A 24,627-nucleotide genomic window follows, 5' to 3' on the forward strand; every position below is an offset into this window, starting at 1 on the left:
CAAATGACTGGTTCAGATCAGGGGCGTAGCTACGTGGGGCCATGGGCCCCCACAGATTAAGCCCTGGCCCCCTATACATTTGCCCCCCCCCAGCCGCCGACCCCCCCCCCCCCCCGCTGCCGCATCAGGTACCTTGTTTGCTGGCGGGGATCCCCAACCCCCGCCAGCCAAAGATTCTTCTTCAGCACCTGTCGACTCCGGCGCCTTCGTTGTGTGATAATTTGTTTCTGATGCCTTACGTCCTGCACGGGGCTACATACAGGATGTGCTTAGTGCAGGACGTCAGGCAGCGCAGGTGCCAGAGTCGACCGGCGCTGAAGAAGACTCTTCGGCTGGTAGGGGTTGGGGACCCTCGCCAGCAAACAAGGTACCTGGCGGCGGCAGCAATGGGGGAGGGTTTTTGTCATGGCGAGGAGGGATCGGCGTCGGTGGCAGGGAAGGGATTTTGCGGTGAAGGTGGGGGGGGGGGGGTCGGCAGCGGGGGAGGGATTTTGCGGTGGTGGCGGCGGGGGGGTCCAAAGTGGCGATGGGAGGTGGCGGGGGGAGGCGGCTAAACATTGCCCCCCACCTCGGGATCTGGCCCCCCTTTACGCCGAGGTCTGGAACTCCGACACCACTTTTGGCAGGAACTTAGGGTGCGTGCGGAGGACTACTCTGTTGTGATGAAATTTGATATAAGATGCATGTACTACCAAGCCCTGAAGCTCACTGAGCCTACGAGCTGAAGTAACAGCCACCAAGAAAATGACCTTCCAGGTCAAGTACTTCAGATGGCAGGAATTCAGTGGCTCAAAAGGAGCTTTCATCAGCTGAGTGAGAATGACGTTGAGATCCCATGACACTGGTGGAGGTTTGAAATGGGGCTTTGACAAAAGTAAACCTCTCATAAAGCGAACAACTAAACGCTGTCCAGAGATAGGCTTACCCTCTACATAACGATGAAAAGCACTAACAGCACTAAGGTGAACTCTTAAGGAGTTGGTCTTGAGACCAGGCTATGAAAAATGTAGAAGGTATTCAAGCAGGGTCTGTGTAGGACAAGAAAGAGGATCTAGGGCCTTGCTGTCACACCAGACAACAAACCTCCTCCATTTGAAAGAGTAACACCTCTTTGTGGAATCCTTTCTGGAAGCAAGCAAGACTCAGGAGACACCCTCTAAAAGACCCAAGGAGGCGAATTCTAAGCTCTCAACATCCAGGCCGTGAGAGCCAGAGACTGGAGGTTGGGATGCAGAAGCGACCCCTCGTTCTGGGTGATGAGAGTTGGAAAACATTCCAATCTCCACAGTTCCTCAGAGGATAACTCCAGGAGAAGAGGGAACCAAATCTGACAAAGCCAGGTGCAATCAGGATCATGGTTCCTCAGTCTTGCTTGAGTTTCAGCAAAGTCTTCCCCACTAGAGGTATGGGAGGATACGCATACAGAAGGCCTCTCCCCCAATGCAGGAGAAAGGCATCTGACACTAGTCTGTCATGGGCCTGAAGCCTGGAACAGAACTGAGGGACCTTGTAATTGATCTGAGTGGCAAAAAGATCCACCGAGGGGGTACCCCACGCTCAGAACTTGCGGACTACGCCCATGTCCAGAGATCACTCGTGAGGTTGCATTATCCTGCTCAACCTGTTGGCCAAACTGTTGTTTACACCTGCCAGATAAGTGGCTTGGAGAAATATGCCGTGACGGCGTGCCCAAAGCCACAACTGGATGGCTTCCTCACACAGAGGGTGAGATCCGGTGCCCCCCTGCTTGTTAGTGTAATACATGGCAACCTGACTGTCTGTCTGAATTAAAATGATTTGGTTGGACAGTCGATCTCTGAAAGCCTTTAGAGCGTTCCAGATTGCTCTTAATTCCAGGAGGTTGATCTGCAGACCTTTTTCCTGAAAGGACCAGTCTCCCTGAGTGTGGAGCCCATCTACATAAGATCCCCACCCCAGGAGAGATGCATCTGTCGTCAGCACTTTTTGTGGCTGAGGAACTTGTAATGGTCACCCCAAAGTCAAATTGGATCAAATCGTCCACCATTGAAGAGAATTCTGAAAGTCGGTGGACAGTTGGATTACATCCTCTAGATCCCCCGCAGCTTGAAACCACTGGGAAGCTAGGATCCATTGAGCTGATCTCATATGTAGACGTGCCATGGGCATTACATGAACTGCGTAGGCCATGTGCCCCAGAAGTCTCAACATCTGCCGAGCTGTGATCTGCTGAGACGCTCAAACCATGGACACTAGGGACAGAAGGTTGTTCGCCCTTGCCTCAGGGAGATAAGCTCGAGCTGTCTGAGTGTTCAGCAGAGCTCCAATGAATTCCAATTTTTGGACTGGGGTGAGATGGCACTTGGGATAATTTATGACGAACCCCAGTAGCTCCAGCACCTGAATAGTTTGCATGGACTCCAGAGCACCTTCCTTCAAGGTGCCCAGGAAACACATGCACTCCTAGTCTGCGTAGAGACGCTGCGACTACAGCTAGGCATTTTGTAAACACTCTGGGCGCAGATGCCAGGCCAAAAGGCAGTACACAGTACTGAAAGTGCTGTGTTCCCAGCCGAAATCGAAGATACTTCTTGTGAGCTGGAAGTATCAAAATGTGTGTAAGCATCCTTTAAGTCCAGAGAGCATAGCCAATCATTTTCCTGAATCATGGGAAGAAGGGTGCCCAGGGAAACCATCCTTAACTTTTCTTGGATAAGAAATTTGTTCAGGGCCCTTAAGTCTAGGATGGGACGCATCCCCCCTTGTTTTCTTTTGCACAAGGAAGTACCTGGAATAGAATCCCAGCCCTTCTTCCCCTGGTGGAACGTGTTCGACCGCTTGGGCCTGTAGAAGGGCGGAGAGTTCCTCTGCAAGTACCTGCTTGTGCTCGGAGCTGTAAGAATGAGGTCCCGGTGGGCAATTTGGAGGCTTGGATAACAGATTGAGGGTGTATCCTAACCGGACAATTTGAAGAACCCACCGGTCGGAGGTTATAAGAGGCCACCTGAGGTGAAAAAACATTAACCTTCCCCCAACTGGCAAGTCGTCCGGAATGGACACTTTTACTGAGGCTATGCTGAACTGGAGCCAGTCAAAAGCCTGTCCCTTGCTTTTGCTGGTGAGCCGCAGTGGACTTAGTTGCACGCTGTTGATGAGAACGAGCGCGCTGGGGCTGAGCCTGGGCAGGCTGCTGAGAACCAGGAGTGTACCTAAGTCTAGCATAGAAATAGGGAGCACTCCTCTTCCCTCCAAAAAAAAACCTCCTGGATGAGGAGGTAGTAGCAGAAGACGCCCGGCGGGAGAGAGAATCCATAGAATCATTATGCTTCTTGATCTGGTTAACTAGATCCTCTACTTTCTCACCAAAAAGGTTATCCCCCCGGCAAGGAACATCCGCCATCCACTGCTGGACTGAATGATCCAGGTCAGAGACACGCAGCCTTGAGAGTCTGGCCAGGAATTTTCAACATGCCTTCTGTTGTCTGACCACCTGGCGAAAAGGCTTGGCATGCTCCGGAGGGAGTGCATCAACCAAGCTGGACAGTTGCCTCACTGAGTTCCACAAGTGGACGCTCGTGAAGAGCTGGTAAGTCTGGATCTTTGCGGCGAGCATAGCAGCCTGATACGTCTTCCTCCCCAAAGAGTCCAAGGTTCTAGATTCTGTGCCTGGGGGTGCCGAGGCATAGTTCCTAGTGCTCTTGGCTCTTTTGAGGGCGGAGTCCAGCACCATAGAATTGTGAGGTAGCTGAGACCTCATCAAACCAGGTTCACCGTGGATCCAATATTGGGATTCAGCTTTTTTTGGGATCACAGGATTAGACAGAGGGAACGACCAGTTTCGCATTAGGACTTCCTTCAGTACATTATGCAAAGGAGCCATTGCAGCGTCTCTAGGCAGAGAAGGATAATCCAGGACCTCGAGCATCTCAGCCCTGGGCTCATCCTTAACCTCCATAGGGAAGGGAATAGCTGCAGCCATTTCCCGGACAAAGGAGGCAAAGGATTGACTCTCCGGTGGAGAAAGTCTCCTTTCTGGTGGAGGGGAGGGATCAGAGGGAATCCCATAGGACTCATTAGGAGAAATGTACCTGGGGTCTTCCTCTTCCTCCCATGAATGCTCATCTTCAGTATCGGACAAGACATCCCTCAGAGCAGTCCGAAACTGAGCCTGCCTCGACGCCGAGGTGCGACGTCCTCGATGGTGGTGCCGAAAAGTCAACACCCGCCTAGACTCCGGTGAAGCATCTTCCACCGACGTCGAAGGGGAGTCGACCTGGGTGGCAGCCGACACCGATGCCGCAGGCGGCACCGAGGTCGGGGACCTCACCACAAGCGAAGGGCCAGATGCCACTGCAGCAGACGGTATGGAAGGCACAAGCGCCCCCGAAACCGAAGCAGACTGATGCAGCAATCCTTCCAGCAGCTCTGGAAGCAGGGCCCTGATGCACTCGTCAAGAGCCGCCGTCAGGGAAGTCTGTGGGGTCGGTAAAGGAGCCGGTGGCAGAATCTGTCGAGGCTCAGGAGCAAGTACCGGGCTGCCAGAAGACTGACGCATTGGCACCTCCTGAATAAAGGGGGAGTGATCCTCTCGGCTCTGATGCCTCTCGGGTGTCGATTCCTTTGACACTCCGGAGCTCCCAGCACCATGTGTTGAAGGAGAACGATAACGGTGCTTCTTCACCGTCGCTCGTCATCAAGACACCTCAGTACCAATGAGGAGAACATGGAATCCTCACGCCTCCTCGGGGCCGGGTCCGATGAAGGTCGGTCTCGGGGGGCCTGCATAACAGGAGGCCTCGAGGCAGGTGGAGACCCACTCAATGCCTCATTGCTCCCAGTGCGAATTGGTCTTTCAGCAGCCATTACCTCTGCTCCCGACGTCGATGCTTCCCTCGATGTCGACGCCGCCAACCTCAGAATCGATGTCGAAGGACTGGACCAAGCTCCCAAAAGCTTTTCTCATTGGGATTCTCGAAACGCTTGGTTCCGTTTCTTCATATGAAGACACAGACTACAAGCAGCTGGGCTATGGTCGGGCCCAAGGCACTGGATACACCAGGCGTGGGTATCGGTACCCGAGATGGTCCGGTTGCAGAGTACCATGTTTGAAGCTGCTGGGTGTCTTCAATGACATGGAAGGAAAAACGGCTTAGGCGAAATCAAAAGACGCGATTGTGCCTGTTAAAAGAAAAAAGGGGCACAAAAAATAAGGGAATAATCCGACCGTGCTGCCTAAGCCAGCCGCGTCGAAAAACAAAGGAAACTTTAAAAACTGAAAAAAAATCTAAAGGACACTACGGATTTTTTTATTTTTTTGTTTGAAAACTGCACAAAAGTAAAATAAAGAACAAATAGTGAAAAATTTGCGGACTCTTTTCCTGGGCCTGAGAGGAACGGAGATAAAAACCTACTCCACCTCAACGCGGAAAAAAGAAAACTGAGGAGGCACGCTTGCGCGGCGGGCGGGAAGTCAGTCCGAGCATTCGCGCCAGAAGACTCTGGCAAAACTTTGTTTATATTTTGCTTGCAAAATGCCGATTCCTGGGCCGACGCGGACATTGACCCACATGTGAGAACAAGCTGCCTGCTTGTCCTCGGAGAAAAAGAGATTACAATTTCTTTCAATTAGGGTTGGCATTTCAAGTAGCAAAATTATGGACCATGATTTCACCTATATTTAAATCTTCTCAGTCCTATATTCCTTTTAGGAAAAAATTGAAAACCCTTTTGTTTCAGAAATATGTATTCCACGCTAACCACTGGTTTACTATTTTTCTTTTAACTACTGATTTACTAATTTTATTTTAAAGTACTACATTTATTATTATCTCTCCTTCCCAGTTAAATGAAACTGGCTTCTTAAAAGTTGTAACCCACTTAGAACTACGAGGTAATACTACTAAATAATCATTTCTATAGCACTACTAGATATACGCAACGCTGTATGCATTATATGCAGGTACTTTCTCTGCATAGAAAACTCACAATCTAAGTTTTTGTGCTGGGACAACGGAGGGTCAAGTGATGGCTACAATCTATTTGGGAAGGATAGAGATGGTCTTAAAGGTGGAGAAGTAGCTCTGTACGTGAGAAATGAAATCACAGCCACTGAAATGCCAGGGCCCTGGGGAAAGGAAGAAGCGATATGGATCACCTTGAAAGAAATGATGGAACCTCTGTCCACATGGGTGTTTGTCAACAGACTTCTGACACAATCGGGAAAGAAAAGAGGTGCTGTTGCTGGAAGATTTCAACCTGCCGGATGTGGACTGGAAAGTTCCAACTGTGGAGTCGGAAAGAAGTAGAGAGATCGTGGATGCCCTACAAAGTGTTCTGCTCAGACAAATGGTGACAGAACCCACAAGGGGAGTAATGACACTGGATCTGGTGCTTACAAATGGGGAAAGTGTGTCTAATATCTGACTGGGTGCCTACCTGGGTAGCAATGATCATCAAACAGTTTGGTTTGATATAACAGCTGAAGTGGAGGGCAGCCACTCAAAACTCAAAGTCCTGGATTTCAAACATGCTGACTTTAGCAAAATGAGAGAATACCCGAAGAAAGAGCTGATGGGCTGGGACGACATACGAGAAGTGGAAAGACAGTAGTCCAGGCTGAAAGGAGCTACAAATATGGCGATTAACCTTTATGTAAGGACAGTGAATAAAAACAAGAGCAAAAGGAAACAGATATGGTTCTCCAAGCAAGTGGCTGAGAAAATAAAGGAGTTGGTGTTCATAAAATACAGAAAAGAAGAAGAGGAATACAGGATGAAACTGAAAGAAGCCAAGAGAGAGATATGTCTGGCAAAAGCGCAAACAGAAGAACAAATGGCTAGAAATGTAAGGAAGGGTGACAAGAATTTCTTTAGGTATATCAGTGAAAGGAGGAAGACTAAAAATGGAATTGTGAGACTGAAAAGTGCTGCGAACCGCTATGTGGATAATGATGAGGAAAAAGCAAACATGCTAAACAAATACTTCTGTTCTGTGTTCATGGAAGAAAATCCTGGAGAAGGACCACAATTGACTGGCAAAGGTACATATGAGAATGGAGTGGATATAGCACCATCCGTGGAAGAAAGTGTTTATGAACAGCTTGAACAACTGAAGGTGATGTGGGGGCCTGCAGAGCAGGGGGGGTAGGGGAATGCCCAATTTGATCTGGTACTTTTGGGCAGCCCAATTAAAAATGATATCAGAATGGAGTAAGGGAGTATGATCACCCATAACTGTGCTAGAACAATCATTTATGCAGGATTATTCTTTAGATGGAGCCCTGTGGGCCTTAATTCTTACTAGAAATTATAAGAAGGTATCGTGTAATCCATTTATATTACATTTGCTATCATTATGGAGTATACTGAAATATAGACTTAGGGGCTCCCGTATTCCCTCTTCATTTGCCTGGATCACCCAGGAACCTGGTTTTCCATCTGGTCTATGAGGGGAGGTTTTTACAGCATGGGCCCATCGTGGTCTTGTTCGGTTCCATGAATTTTTTAGATGTGGGGGAGTTGCAGACTTTTGAGGGATTACAGGAGTCCCACGGATTGCCAATTTCAGATCATTATGTGTATCTACAGGTTAAGCATTATATTCTTAGCCAGGGGTGGTTGCATCACGATCCAGATGATACTGAGCACTTAGAAAATCTGTGGGCATCCTTGGGTAAACTGGGTAGGGCGATCACTCACATATATTGGTTTCTCAGGGGCCATGATTTTGTGAAACTGCCCTATATATCCACTTGGGAAAAGGATTTGGGAAGTGAATTGAGTGTTGCCGAATGAAAGAGAATATCTCAAGAGGTGAAAAGAGCATCTATGTGTGTTTTAATCAAAGAAAATGATTTTAAAGTGTTAAGCAGGATAAAAGTTATGTTTCCTGGTACCACTAATCATTGTTGGAGATGTGGTTCTGGTATAGGGACCTTTTTCCATATTTGGTGGACTTGCCCACCATTGCAGAGCTTTTGGAAAGAGGTGGCTAGACATTTGTCTAACAATTTGAATACCTCATTTCCTTGTAACCCAAAGTGGTTTCTTCTGGGTTGGAGCAATCATAGAGGACTAAAATGGCAGTGTTGTATCAAACGGCTCTATCTGGCTGCTGAAAGACAAGTTTTTCTTTACTCGGCATGTAGTTAGACTCTGGAACTCGTTGCCGGAGAATGTAGTGACAGCAGCTGGCCTTACGGAATTTAAAGGGGGTTTGGACAGATTCCTGAGGGAAAAGTCCATTGAACATTATTAATTTTTTTTTTTTTGGGGGGGGGGGGGTTGCCGGGTTCTTGAAGCCTGGATTGGCCGCTGTCGGAGACAGGATGCTGGGCTTGATGGACCCTTGGTCTTTTCCCAGTATGGCGGTGCTTATGTACTTATTGCTTCTCACTGGAAACAGAACAGAGGACCTACGGTACACAGTTGGTTGGTGAAAATAAAACTGGTAGCAGAATTGGAGAAGTGGACAGATCGCAGATTAGGTCATTATGATCCCACTGCAGAGGAATGGACACATTTGGACCAACTATTAAGAGAACTCTAATGGGGGTTTGGTTGGGGAGGGGGGTTATGAGTTTATTTGGAGGGCTTTTGGGGGGGATGGGAGGATACTGTGGGGATAGGGGCTTATAAAACTGAAATTGTTGACTGGCACGTGATGTGGGAACTTTGCCTTGCTATCAGAGGGTAGGTATTGTTTTGTTAATATGATGTAATTTTGGGGTATGTCTCCCTCTTGATGCGATTTATCATCACTAACATTTTCAATAAAAATTTAAAGTAAAAAAAAAAACTAGAGGACATGAATTGAGGTTGAGGGGTGGTAGACTTAGGAGTAATGTCAGAAAATTTGTCTTCATGCAAAGGGTGGTGGATGCCTGGAATGATCTCTTGAGGGAGGTGATGGAAAAAAAACTGTGGTGGAATTCAAAAAGGCGTGGGATGAACACAGGATCTCTAATTAGAAAATGAATGATATAAAAAACAAAACTTAAAGGGTTGCATATGTGTTTGCATGTCAAATAATGCTTAAATGGCAACTCTGGCTGCATCAATTAAGGCTGGTGCTGAGTTGGCTTGTACAGTCTGATTTGCACATAAGGCGATGCGGTTTTGGATGGGCTGGAGAGAGCTTCGACGGAAACTACAGCGGTTTGGAACTTGAGGACAGTGCCAGGCAGCTTTTATGGTCTTTGTCCCACAAATGACAAGACAGATTTGGATAGGCTGGAGTGGGCTTTCATGGCAACTCCAGTAGTTGGATCATTAGGACAAAACCAGGCAGACTTCTACGGTCTACGATCCAGAAACACCAAGGAAAGACCAATATTAAGTATTTAATATCACGTTCATTGTTGATTTAAATCTTGACTTGATAATGAATGTGACTGTTGGGCAGATTGGATGTAACATAAGTACATAGGTATTGCCATACTGGGACAGACCAAAGGTCCATCAAGTTCAGCATCAATCATGCGCTCCACTAAGGACTAGGTCTAGAATTTTTCCTCCTCTTGTTGGCTCCTGTACCATCTACTCCATAAAGCAGTCCTTGATTTCATCAAGGAATTTTACATCCCTAGGATGCCCCGATGTTACATTTACCCAGTCAATATTGGGGTAATTGAAATCACAAAATATTATTGTGTTGCCCAGTTTGATAGCCTACCTAATTTCTGATAACATTTCTACATCAGTCTGTTCAACCTAGCCAGGTGGAAAGTAGTAGACCCCTATCACTATCCTTTTCCCCTTTACACATGGAATTTCAATCCATAGGGATTCCAAGATGTGTTTTGTTTCCTGCAGAATTTTCAAATTATTTGATTCAAGGCCCTCCTTAACATACAATGCTACCCCTCCACCAATTTGATCCACCCTATCACTATGATATAATTTGTACCCTGGTATGACAGTGTCTCACTGGTTATCCTTCATCCACCAGGTCTCTGAGATGCCTATTATATCTAATTTTTTTTATTTAGTGCAATATATTCTAACTCTACCATTTTATTATTTAGGCTTCTGGTGTTCACATATACACATTTCAAACTATGTTTGCTGTTCAAATTTACATCTTGCTCAGAAGTTGACAGTGTTAATTTGCAATCTTTTGTCTGCTTTTCATTTAAAGATACCTGGTCTACTATGGTCTCTACTACAACCTCGCTCTCGGGATACCCTCTCTTCCCTGTTTTGGTGATATCTTTATTTATTTATTTATATTTTTCAGTAGTAGCTCAAGGTGAGTTACATTTAAGTACACTGGATATTTCTCTGTCCCAGGAGGGCTCACAATCTAAGTTTGTACCTGAGGCAATGGAGGATTAAGTGACTTGCCCAAGATCATAAGGAGCAGCAGCAGGATTTGAACCGGCCACCTCTGGACTGAAAGACCAGTGCTCTAACCACTAGGCCACTCCTCCACTCAACACAAGATACCTTGTTCCGAACCATGTGTTTCTGAACTGTTGGCCTTCCCCAGGTTCCAGTTTAAAAGCTGCTCTATCTCCTTTTTAAATGCCAATGCCAGCAGCCTGGTCCCACCCTGGTTAAGGTGGAGCCCATCATTCCAGAATAGGCTCACCCTTCCCCAGAATGTTGTCCAGTTCCTTACAAATCTAAAACCCTCCTCCCTGCACCATCGCCTCATCCATGCATTGAGACTCCGGAACTCTGCCAGTCTCTTGGGCCTTGCACGTGGAACGGGGAGCACTTTGGAAAATGCTGCCCTAGAGGTTCTGGATTTGAGCTTTCTACCTAAGAGCCTAAATTTGGCTTCCAAAATCTCTCTCCCACATTTTACCATGTCATTGGTACCCACATGTACCAAGACAGCCGGCTCCTTCCCAGCACTATCTAAAATCCTATCTAGGTGACGTGTGAGGTCTGCCACCTTTGCACCAGGCAGGCAAGTGACCACGCAATTCTCATGTCTACCAGCCACCCAGCTATCTATAACTTTGGCCATTGTTGGCCGTGGAATAGAGATATATGGAGAGATAAAGAGTCAGTACATCTCAAAAGCTCAAAAAGCTAAGTAAAACGCTTGTATGGATGTTATATGTTAATTTAATAAAAATATTTGGGAGGTTTTTCAGCCAATGATGACTGCATGAACTCCTTGAAGTGATTGGCTTTGTAGCCAAGAAGGCATCAGTTTAGGCTTTTCCTCTCATTTTTTGTGAAATTAACAAAATTGATAAAAAAGTGATGATTGATGAGTCTGAGCTATTAAAAAGTTGACATATACTCATTTGAAGAGGATTATTTTGAAATTGTATTAGATTTAAGTTAAGGTATCGTGGGTCTCGACAGTCTCGCAAGACTGCAGCAGGGAGTTTTGGCAGCCATTTTTAAAACATGGCGGGAAGAAGGGGAACAGAACTGAAGATGGGACTGGGGGGTAAGGGGAGAAGGGGAACAGAGCAAAAATGAGAAAGGGGCAAGGATGTGGAAGATGGAAGAAGGGAAACCAAGCACAAGATGAATGGAACTAGAGGATGGGGAAGGAGAAGTGAAACAGAGCAACTTCATTGAGTAGTGTTGGGGGGGAGGCAGAGCTGGGAATTATGGATGAGAGAGATGGAATGGGAATTTTGAGAGCATGTTGAGGACTTGGCACTTGGTAGCTATGAGTAATTGTGTATTGTGAAAATGAGTGAAGCTGTGAAATGGGGGGTAAGAGAAGGGGATGGAGGAAAGATTGACATATCATGTAAATGACCTGGAAGACTCGAGAGTGGATGAGAGGCATTGAAAATTGATGGGGGTACTGAGGAGGGGTGTAAGAGAAAGGGGATGGGTCTCTGAAGGGGTTGAATGAGTGTAGAAATGAGGTTATGAAGATAGTGAAAGAGAGGCAGTAGGGGATGGGGTAGAGGGTAAGAGACAGAATAATGGCCTGGAGGTAAGGGAAGGAAAGAAAGACAGGAATGGAGCTGGGAATGGTGTGGATGAGAGGCAGTGAAAGGTGGGTAAGGAGATGAGAGGGTTAGTATAGAGCATGGAAATGGGGGACTAGGGAGTGGTGGAAAAGAAAGGGTGGGGTGATAAGAGACTGAGGAAGGAAAGAGACAGGGTTGGGCAACAGGAATGAGGGAGAGGAGATGAGATGAGAGGGAGATGGGAAAAGCTGGTGGGTAGGTGAGAGGTGAAAAGGAGACTAAGGGAGATAGAATGAGGGTAAAATCAAATGGACGGATATAAACATAGAAAAGCGAAACAAAAAATACAAAGAAAGATCAGTGGCAGACAGATGTAGAGAAGGAAAAGAAGACAAGAGAGAGAAGAATTGGAAAGACAAACCTGGATAAGATTTAAGAGAAGACTGACAGAAGGAAAAGTGGGAAACAGACTGGGACCAGCTCAATTAGAAAAATAAAATGCCCAGATAACAAAAGTAGAAAAAAAATATTTAATACTTTTCAAAGAGTGGGATGTGTCCACTTTGGGATTTGTACATCTTTTCTAATTTTGTATTTTGCATAGTACAGGAGAAAATGCATTTTTATTTCTCTTTTACCAGTATTACACTGCTTATAGGAATGGACCACAATCCTGTCAGGTTTTCAAGATTTCCACAATGAATAGGAAAGAGATCTATTTGCCTACAATGAAAGCAATCTCATGCATATATTCATTGTAGAAATCTTGAAAACCCAACTGGTTGCTCACCTCTGGCTCATAAAGTTTGGCTTTCTTGGAAGGTGGGGGGTCTTCATTTCAGTTTTTGCTGCATGTTTTTTTTGAGGTTCCCTTTTCTGTATCTGGTGAGGGTTTCCCATGTGTGACTTGAGGTGAAGGATTCTGTTAGTGCAGGGGTGGGCAACTTTAGTCCTTGAAGGCCACAACCCAGTCAGGTTTTCAGGATTTCCCCATTATAAGCAAATAGATGTCATGCATATTTATTGGGGAAATCCTGAAAACTTGACTAGGTTACCGCCCTCGAACAAAGTTACCCATCCCTGTGTTATTGTGTAGCATTTCTGTAGGAATCTATAACTGTCCAGTTTGTTCTAGTTTCCCAATAGTAGGTATATTGGAGCTCTAGGGCCCAGTGTAATGTTTACAACACTCCTTTTCATAGGTGGGTTAGGACTATTAGGATGGTAAGTTTGTTGTATAGGTTTTTGAGGGTCTTTTTGCAAGGTTTTTCTGTTATTTTGCAAAGTGTTTGGCCCTATTTGAAAGCAGGCCCTTGACACCCAAATTAAAAATGCTGAAGACCAGCTACTCAGGTTTTCAGGTTATCCACAATGCATATGCTTGAATAGATTTGCATACCACGGAGGAAGTGAGTGCAAATCTCGTGCATATGCATTGTGGATATCCTGACAAGCTGACTGTGTTGAGAAACACTGCTCTGGAGTCACCACGCAAACAAAAACCCATCTGTTTTAAACAAAGTGTCTGGCAGTGGAAGGAGTGTATTGTGTTCACGATGTGATAATCATAATCTGAATATTTTTGCATGATATGTTGTAAGAGGGATAGCTCTGTTAATGGGGAATATGGAATCTGTGATATAGGTGCAGGATTTATATTGAGATTCTATCCAATCCTGTAGAGAATCCAGACTTCATTCCCACACAGAAGAATTTGTTAATTGATGCTATCAATTATAATGGCGGTTTTACAGGTACCTGATAGCTGAAACTAGCTGGTGGGGAAGGGTATTTTAATGCATAGGCCATGGTGTCTTATATTGTTAACTTAAACATGTGTGTGTGAAGGGAGATGACATGCAGAGCCCACCCTCCATAACTAGCTTTCCCTTTGTTTCCACCCCAAATATTTCTGTCTAGAGATGCACTGCCGAGATATAATAAATGCATGAATGAGCGTGTGTAAACAGGCAAAATAAAAGAACGAATATGATGTGACTAATCGAAGCACTTCCTAGTTACCTGAGAAACCTGGAGATCAAATGAAAGCCAAGAATCAATGATAATACTAAGGTAACGAGAAGAAGAAACTGGAGTAACCTGAATATCAAACAGAGAGTGGAGAGGTGGGCATTATAAGACAACCAGAGATCCAGCAAGCTGCACTTTTGAATGGATTGAATACCATATGGTGAACAGAAAGTCAAGTGGAAAGAGAATGAAGACAATTTTGTAAGGGGGAAATATCAACATTCATGGGAGAAACCGGAAAGATGAGCAAGATGTCTTCTGCATAGAAAAAGCGCTTCAAATTATAGTCCTATAAATGGAACCTTGGGGAACACCACAGTTCAGAGGTACTGCAGAAGAAGTGCCCAGAGGGGTAGAGACTGTAAAAGTGCATATATATATATAGATAGATAGATAGATAGATAGATAGATAGATAGATAGATAGATATAGATATAGATACATACACCAATTAACCCTGCATTTACATGTGCAAGGCATGGGTAAGCATGCAAATGCAGTTATAAAATTGCCCTTCACGTGTCTATAGCTAGCAATATCCCTGTTATCAAGTGTCCCCTTGCAGTTCACTGTAGTGGCAACCCTCAGCTGGAGACCATGTACAAGCAACAATCTATCTGAGGTGCCCAGAAGACTGCTGACACCTTTTCTCCTCCACCAGGCCTATGGTTTAAACTGCATAAGGACCTGACATCTGTTGGAGCTACTTGCCTGTGCAGTTCAAAGTGTGTAACAACTGGTGTATATCTAGTGTGAAAGCTGTCTGCAGAAGTTTTAAGATAAATATTTAAACAAGTAAATAAAAGGACTTTATCTTAAATAAGTGACTATTCACATGTTAATAGAGTTCTACTCTATTTAGTTGACCCTGAAAATTTGATAAACTACATTTGTTGACTTAACTTATGCAACAGCTGATGTTAGTCTCAGCTGGACAAGCCAACAATCTAACTTTCCATTCATTTTTGATCTCAGCAGTACTGGTTGAAACCATAATATTATTTTTTTTTTGTTTTTATAACGAAACTGCAATCATTTTATGATGTCTATGAAGACACACATAATGTAAAGAGGTCCCTAAAGTATAATATAGTATAGAACAAAAGCAAAGTTGATTAACAATATTTTTATTAAAAAGGGAGCTCCCATGATAAAGTAGATTAATTTTTCTGCACTGATCTCAAATCCAATTTAATTAAACCCAACACTAATTTGGAAAATGTTAGCACTAAAAAACACCAACATTTTTAACCTATAATATCAATAATTTCTAGTTTTACTGATTTGGAGCCAACTTTCCAAAAACTAGCTGAGATTTACATTTGGAAAATTTTATAGTCTAAGTATAGCCAGCTAAATCAGTGGTGAATTAAACTCCATTTTTGTCACATGTGAAGAGTAATTTTTAAAAATTAGATCTTTATTAATTTTTCAGAAAACAACGTACACTGTATAAAACATATAACAATCAAAAATTGACAAAAAAACAAAGGAAAATCTTTGGGCCCCTTTTACAATGGCACACTAGCATTTTTAGTGCGTGCTAAACATTAGCATGCGCTAAACGCAAAGATGTCCATTATATTCCTATGGGCATCTTAGAATTTAGCACATGTGAATTTTTACCGCATGCTAAACATGCTAGCATACCTTTGCAAAAGACCCCTTTTGTTATTAATGACTATGGGGTTCTTTTACAAAGGTGTGGGAAAAAGCAAAGATACTTACCTGTAGCAGGTATTCTCTGAAGATAGCAGACTTTAAATTCTCACAATTGGGCAACGAGATCCACGTTGCCCAGTCTGGAGCTTGTAACAAGCTAATAAACAGAGCTTTGTGGAGCGCAGGAGCCATGCCTTCTCACCTTCCACGAGAGCGTGGTTACTGCTGTTAGATACTACAGCATATAAAAAGGAAAAAAAGAGGAGACAACTCCAAGGGGAGGTAGGAGGGTTTATGAAAATATAAGGCCTGATGTCCTCAGAGAATACCTGCTATAGATAAGTATCTTCGCTTTCTCCGAGGACAAGCAGGCCATATATTTTCACAATTGGGGTTTCTCTAGCATCCAGACTCACTGAAAACAACAAACATTTGTCAATTGGGCCACACAATGGCGAGGACATAATTGAGATTAACATGAAACTATATACAAACTGAGTGAGTGAAAGTGCAACCTGGAACAGAATAAAATGGGCCTAGGGGGGTGGAGTTGTACTCCAGACCCCAAACAGATTCTGCAACATTGTGTGCCTGAACCGAATGTTGCGTTGGGTATCCTGCTCAAGGCAGTAATGAGATGTGAATATGTGGACTGAAGACCACGTTGCAGCCTTGCAAATCTCTGCAATGGAGGCTGACCACAAGTGGGCTACCAACGCAGCCATGGCTCTGACATTGTGAGCTGTGACATGACCCTCCAGGGTCAGACCAGCCTGGGCATAAGTGAAGGAAATGCAATCTGCCAGCCAATTAGAGATGGTGTGTTTCCCCAATGGCGACCCCCATCCTGTTGGGATCAAAAGAAACTTAAAGTTGGGCGGACTGTCTGTGGGGTCTAGTCCGCTCCATGTAGTAGGCCAATGCTCACTTGCAGTCCAAGGTGTGCAAGGTGTTCTCACCAGGATGGGCATGAGGTTGGGGAAAGAATATTGACAAGACAATCAACTGGTTCAGATGGAACTCCGACACAACCTTTAGCAGGAACTTAGGGTGCGTGCAAAGAACTACTCTGTTATAATGAAACTTAGCATAAGGTGCATCCAACTACTAGAGCCTAAAGCTCACTGACCCTATGAGCTGAAGTAACAGCCACCAAGAAAATGATCTTCCAGGTCAAGTACTTCAGATGGCAGGAATTCAGTGGTTCAAAAGGAGCTTTCATCATCTGGGTGAGAGCAACATCGAGGTCCCATGACACAGGTGGAGGCTTGACAGAGGGCTTTGGCAAAAGCAAACCTCACAAGAAATGAACAACTAGAGACTGTCCAGAGATGGGCTTACCCTCTACATGTTGATGATAAGCACTAATTCCACTGAGATGAACCCTATTTTGAAAGATGTAGAAGGTATTCAAGCAGGAACTGTGTAGGGCAAGAAGGAGGATCTAGGGCCTTGCCCTCACACCAGATGGCAAACCTCCTCCATTTGAAAGAATAACACCTCTTGGTGGAATCTTTTCTGGAAGCCAGCAAGACCTAGGAGACACCCTCCAACAAACCCAAGGAAGCAAATTCTAAGCTCTCAACATCTTGGCTGTGAGGGCCAGAAACTGAAGGTTGGGATGCAAAAAAGATCCGTCGTTCTGTGTGATGAGGGTCGGAAAACAGTCCAATCTCCATGGCTCTTCAGAGGGTAACTCCAGAAGAAGAGGGAACGAGATCTGCCGAGGCCAGTAAGGCGCAATCAAGATCATGGTCCTGTGGTCTTGCATGAGTTTCAGTAAGGTCCTCCCCACAAGAGAAATGGGAGGATATGCATACAGAAGACCTGTCCTCCAATAAAGGAGGAAGGCATCCGACGCTACTCTGTTGTGGGCCTGAAGCCGGGAATAGAACAGAAGACCTCCTGACACAGAGAGTATGATCCGGTGCCCCCCTGGTTTTTGGTGTAATACATGGCAACCTGATTGTTTGAATGAGCACAATTTGGTGAGACAGTCAATCTCTGAAAGACTTTAGAGCATTCCAGATCACCAGAAGATCTCCAGAAGATTGATCTGAAGATCTGTTTCCTGGGCGGACCAAGCTCCTCTAGTGTGAAGCCCATCTACATGAGCTCCCCAACCCAGAAGAGATGCATCCATTGTCAGCACCTTTTGCGGCTGAGGAATATGGAATGAAAGTCACAGAGTCAAATTAGTTCGAATAGTCCACCACAGAAGAGAGTGAAAAAGCTCTGGAGACACTAGGATGACATCTTCTACACTTTCCGTGGCTTGACTTCACTGAGAAGCCAAAGTCCATGTGAAGGCATGTCATGGGTGTTGCATATACTGTGGAAACCATCCAGCTTATAATCGAAAGTAATCGCCGGCTATTTCCCGACACAAATCGGGATATGGCCGGCGATTTCGCAAAAGCGGCGAAAAGCGTATAATCGAAAGCTACATTTGTGATAACTTCGCCGCTTTCCCTTCGCCGCGCCGGCGAAAGTTCAAAGGGGCGTGTTGGCGGCGAAGTGAAGGCCGGACATGGGCAGGCTTGGGCGTGGCTACCAGATGGCCGGCTTTCGCGGATAATGGAAAAATAAATCCCAGCGATAAGCAGTATTTCGCCGGGTTTACTTGGTCCTTTTATTTTCACGACCAAGCCTCAAAAAGGTGCCCCAACTGACCAGATGACCACCGGAGAGAATGGGGGATGACCTCCCCTTACTCCCCCAGTGGTCGCCTACCCCCTCCCACACTAAAATTATTAAAATACAAACCTTTTTTGCCAGCCTGTATGCCAGCCTCAAATGGCATACCCAGCACCCTGACAGCAGTATGCAGGTCCCTGGAACAGTTGTTGTTGGCTGCAGTGGACTGCAGAAAGGCAGAGCCAAGCCCATCCCCCCCCACCTGTTCCACTTGTGGTGGGTAATGTTGAGCCCTCCCAAACCCCCCAAAACCCACTGTACCCACATGTAGGTGCCCCCCTTCAGCCCTTAGGGCTAGGGTAATGGTGCACACTTGTGAGCAGTGGGTTTTGGAGGGGATTTAGGGGACTCAGCACACAAGGGAAGGGTGCTATGCACCTGGAAGCTAATTTGGTTGTTTATAAAAGATGTTTGAAGTGCCCCCTGGGGTGCCCGGTTGGTGTCCTGGCATGTGAGGGGGACCATTGCAGTACAAATGCTGACTCGTCCCACGGCCAAATGCCTTGGATTTCGCCGGGTTTGAGATCGCCGGCAGTTTTTTCCATTATCGCGGAAAAACAAGAGTGGCGATCTCAAACCCGGCGAAATCCAAGGCATTTCGCCGGCCCACATCGTATTATCGAAAAAAAAGATGGCCGGCCATCTTTTTTGAAAATACGTTTCCGGCCGGCTGTTGCGCCGCCGCCAAAATAGATCGCCGGCGACCTATTTCGCCGGCGACGTTCGATTATTCCCCTCCATGTGGCCCAACAACTACAAAATCTGCCGAACCGTGACCTGGTGCAAGGTTCGAATCTGAGAAGCCAGTGAGACTAGAGAGTCTGCTCTTGGCTCCAGAAGAAAGGCTTGAACCTTTCGTGTATCGAGCAAGGCTCCAATGAATTCCAGTTGCTGAGTGGGGTGAAGATGGTACTTGGGTTAGTTTAAAACAAACACTAGTATCTCTAGCACCCAAATAGTTCTCTGCATGGACTCCTGAGCATCGTCCTCCGATGTGCTCTTTACCATCCAACCATCGAGATAAGGGAACACATGGACTCCCAGTCTGTGTAGCAACACTGCGACTACCTCTAGACATTTGGTAAATACCCTAGGAGCTCACACAAAGCCAAAAGGCAGCATGCAGTACTGGTAGTGATGTGTTCCAAGCCAAAATTGTAGATACTTCGGTGGGCTGAAGTATTGGGATGTGAGTATATGTATCCTTTAAGTCCAGAGAACACAGCCAATCATTTTCCTGAATCATGGGTAGAAGGGTGCCTAGGAAAACCATCCTGAACATTTCTTAGGCTAAGATGGGGTGCATTCCCACTGTCTTGTTTTGAATGAGAAAGTACCTGGAATAGAATCCCTGCCTTTCCTCCCCTGGTGGAATGGGCTCGACATCATGGGCATTTAGAGGGGCTGAGAGTTCCTCTGCAAGTACCGCTTGTGCTGAGAGCTGAAGTAATGAGCTCTCGGTGGGCAATTTTGAGGTTTTAGATGCCAATTTAGGGCGTATCCAAGCCGGACTATTTGGAGAACCCATTGGTTGGGGGTTATAAGGGGCCACATTTTGTGGAAAAACTTCAGCCTTCCCCCAACCAGCAAGTCATCCAGCGGCTATGCTCTGCTGGAGCCAGTCAGAAGCTCATCCCTAAAACCCACAAGGAGTTGCTGTCTAACACCAATAAAGAATGCTCATGAGAAGCAGAAGAGGATCCAAGGTACTTTTTGGAGGCTGAGTCCTTTGGCATCCCCTCTGAACCCTCCCCTCCAATTGAAAGGAGAAAATCTCCCCCAGAGAGCCTCTCATTTCCGTCTTTTGTGAAGGAAATGGCTGAGGCCATTCCACTTCATTTGGAGTGGAGGATAGGCCCAGGGCCAAGATGCTCGAGTCATGAGTTTCTGCCTACGGAGGCTGTGACTGTCCCTCTCCATGAGGTACTCCAGGAAGTCCTTGGTCGGAATTGGGAGTCCCTTCTGTCGGTCCCTGTCCTGCCCAAGAAGATCGACACGATATACAGGATCCACAGCACACCTGGATTTAATAAGCCCCAGCTGCCTCATCATTCCATGGTGGTGGAATCCACCCTCAAAAGAGTCAGCAGTTCTAGAGACTATGCCTTAGTGCTCCAGGCTGAAGAGTTGGGACCTTGGACTTTTTTGGGAAGAAGATGTTCCAGACCTCAATGCTCATATCCCGTATACAATCCTACCAGCTCTTTATGAGCATGTACTTGTGGGACTCTGTGCACAAATTGCTAGACTTGGCTGACTCTCTCCCACTGGAGCAGGTAGAGTCAGCGCACTAGTTGGCCAAGCAGCAGAAGGCGTGCCGTACGTTCTTGGCCAGGGGTGCCTACGACACCTATACCCAGAATATAGCAATGTGCAGACTCTCATGGCAGAGTGGATATAGCACTTTTGCAAGAAACCCACGTTACAGCAATAGAACATAATACAGCAATAAAGAAGGCTAAAAGAGAATATGAAGAGAAACTTGCTGCAGAGGGTAAAACTCACAGTAACAACTTTTTCAGGTACATCAGAAGCAGAAAGCCTGCAAGGGAATCCGTGGGACCGTTAAATCATGAAGGAGCAAAAGGGCACTCAGGAAGGACAAGGCCATAGTGGAGAAACTGAATGAATTCTTTGCTTCTATCTTTATGGAAGAAGATGTAAGATATCTACCTGTACCAGAAATGGTTTTCAAGCATGATGATGTGGAGGAACTGAAAGAAATATCAAACCTGGAAGATGTACTGAGCCAAACTGACAAATTAAAGATTAGTAAATCACCTGGACCGGATGGCATATATCCAAGAGTACTCAAGCATGACATTGCCGATCTGCTGTTAATAATATGTAACCTTTCGTTAAAATCATCTGTAGTACCTGAAAATTGGAGGGTGGCCAATGTGACAATGATTTTTTAAAAGGGTACTAGGGGTGATCTGGGAAATTATAGACCGGTAAGCCTGATGTTGGTGCCAGGCAAAATATTGGAAACTAATATAAAGAATAACATTACAGAACACGTAGATAAACATGGTTTAACGGGACAGAGTCAGCATGGGTTCAGACGAGGGAAGTCCCTCAACAATTTGCTTCATTTCTTTGAAGATATGAATAAACATATGGATAAAGGTATGCCAGTTGATGTAGTGTATCTAGATTTTCAGAAAGCTTTTGATAAAGTTCCTCATGAGAGACTCCTGAGAAAATTAGAGTCATAGGATAGGAGGCAATCTTCTGGTATGGATTAGGAATTGGTTATTGGACAGAAAACAGAGGGTAGGGTTAAACGGTCATTTCTCTCAATGGAGGAGAGTGGAGTACCGAAGGGATCTGTACTGGGACCAGTACTATTTAACATATTTATAAATGATATGGAAATCAGAACGATGAGTGAGGTGATCAAATTTGCAGATGATACAAAACTATTCAAGGTTGTTAAAAAACATGTGGACTGTAAAATATTCCAGGAAGACCTTAGGAAATTGGAAGACTGGGCATCCAAATGGCAAATGAAATTTAATGTGGACAAATAGAAGGTGATGCACATTGGAAATAATAATCTGAATCATAGTTACCTGATGCTAGGGTCCACCTTGGGGGTCAGCACTCAAGAAAAAGATCTGGGTGTCGTTGTAGATAGTACGCTGAAATCTTCTGCTCAGTGTGTGGCGGTGGCGGAAAATAGCAAACAGGATGCTAGGAATTATTAGGAAAGGGATGGTGAATAAGACTGAAAATACTATAATGCCTTTGTATCGCTAATGGTGCTTCCTCACCTTGAGTATTGCGTTCAGTTCTGGTCGCCGTATCTCAACAAAGATATAGCAGAATTAGAAAAGGTCCAAAGAAGAGTAACCAAAATGATAAAGGAGATGGAACTCCTCTTGTATGAGGAAAGGCTAGAGGTTAGGGCTCTTCAGCTTGGAAAATGAGGGGAGATATGATTGAGGTCTACAAAATCCTGAGTGGTGTAGAACAAGGAGAAGTAAATCGATTTTTCACTCGTTCCAAAAGTACAAAGACTAGGGGACATTCGAGAAAGTTACATGGAAATACTTTTAAAACCATTAGGAGGAAATATATTTTCACTCAACAAATAGTTAAGCTCTGGAACTCTTTGCCGGAGGATGTGGTAACGCAATTAGTGTATCTGGGTTTAAAAAAGGTTTGGACACATTCCTGGTGGAAAAGTCCGTAGTCTGCTATTGAGACAGACATGGGAAGCAACTGCTTGCCCTGGGATTTGCAGTATAGCGTGCTGCCACGATTTGGGTTTCTGCCAAGTACTTGTGACCTGGCTTGGCCACTGTTTGGAAAACAGGATACTGGGCTAGATGGACCATTGGTCTGACCCAGCATGGCTACTCTTATGTTCTAATATAAGAAGCTTCATAGGAGAAGGATAGGGGAGGTAAACCATGCCTCCTTCAGTGGGAGACCGGGTGGTGGTATATGGCTATACTGCTACATATTATTTAATTTCCAGGGTAAATAATACCTACTAGAGTACAAATATTCTACCTTTCCACCCACAGTACTCACACTTCAACAATGTAATCAAATTTACATGCAAAGTAAAATTTATTCAATTATATTGTGTGGATATGTACAAACTTCACATATATCTCAAAGAAACCTCAGTATTCCTAGAGGGGCATAATCGAACGCCTATCTCCATGTGCGTCTTTGTCCGAAAACGGGTATGTGAAGAGGTGGGACAGACCGGATTTTCAAAAAAATGGATGTTTTCAGCTGGGCGTTTGTTTTTTTTAGCGATAATGGAAACTAAAAACACCCAGCTCAAAAAAGTCCTAATCCGAGCCATTTGGTCATGGGAGGGGCCAGGATTCATAGTACACTGGCCCCCCTGATATGCCAGGACACCAAATGGGCACCCTAGAGGTCAGTGCGGTGGACTTCAGAAAAAGCTCCCACATGCATAGCTCCCTTACCACGGGTGCTGAGCACCCAACCCCCCTCCCCCAAAACCCACTACCCACAAATGTACAACACTACCATAGCTCTTAGGGATGAAGGGGGCACCTACATGTTGACACAGTGGGTTTTGGAGACCTCCCATTTACCAGCACAAGTGTTACAGGTAGGGGGGGATGGGCCTGGGTCTGCCTGCCTGAAGTGCACTGCGGTACCCACTAAAAGTGCTCCAGGGACCTGCATACACACAGGCCTCTAGGACTTGTTGCTGTTATATAACCTTGGCACACCAGTTGACACCTGAAGACTAATCTCTCCGAAAACGGTCTTTATTGAAAATAAGCACGCTTACTCAGATTTAACTGCAGATCAGAGGTTGTGCCCCACTGGCAACGAGTCTCCCTGGTACTGAGATGAGCAGTAGGACACAGCTGGCAGAATGCTGTACAATGTCCTCTTTCAGCAACATTCAAGGTAAGAACTAAGTTCTGTAACATGGCTAACACATGAAAGGGATCTAAAACTGGCTTACAAAAATGGCCACTACCTCATGAACTACCGGAAACAAAACAGGGCACACTCTGACCCAGTAAGCAGAGGGAAAAGCACCATGGGAGTACAGCCTACCAACTACTAACATCGTGAGCATTTGCCACAAGCTAGTGGAATCACGGAGCCCAATACCCTACACCTACATAACAGAAAAGGTGTCACACTCACCTGAGAGCCACATCAGAACCAGGGAAAGGCTGTCACAGGATAGAACACATTCTGTTGTCATGGAGGTGGGTACGGCATTTGAGGCTGGAAAAAAAGTTTTTAAAGTGTTTTTTTTGGTGGGAGGGGGTTAGTGACCACTGGGGGAGTCCGGGAAGGTCATCCCCGATTCCCTCCAGTGGTCATCTGGACAGTTGGGGCACTTTTTTGGGGCTTGTTCGTGAAAAAAAGGGTCCAAAAAAAGTGACCCAAAATCGCGGGTAAAAATGCCTTTTTTTTTTCCGATTATCAGCTAAAGACGCCCATCTCTCCTCGGCCGATAACCACGCCCCAGTTCCGCCTTCATCACGCCTCCAACACGGCCCCGTCAACTTTACCCATTTCCACGATGGATTGCAGTTGGAAACACCCAAAATCGGCTTTCGATTATACCGATTTGGGCGCCCATGGGAGAAAGATGCCCATCTCCCGATTTGGGTCGCAATATACGCGTTTTTCTTTTTCGATTATAAGCAGGCTAGTCTACTAGCTCATCATCCGCTCACAATTGCTCAATACACTCATGTGTGTCTAATCATTCTCACCAACCAGTTAAATTAATATATTTTTTAGATGTTACATCCAGAGCTCTAGATTTCTTCACATGCAGTATTTAATATGCATTGAAGTAAACCTCGATTTCACAGCTTGCGTTATACAAACGCAAAGCAATCTATG

Source organism: Microcaecilia unicolor, chromosome 9, assembly GCF_901765095.1.
Source record: "Microcaecilia unicolor chromosome 9, aMicUni1.1, whole genome shotgun sequence".
In the NCBI taxonomy this organism is placed as follows: Eukaryota; Metazoa; Chordata; class Amphibia; order Gymnophiona; family Siphonopidae; genus Microcaecilia; species Microcaecilia unicolor.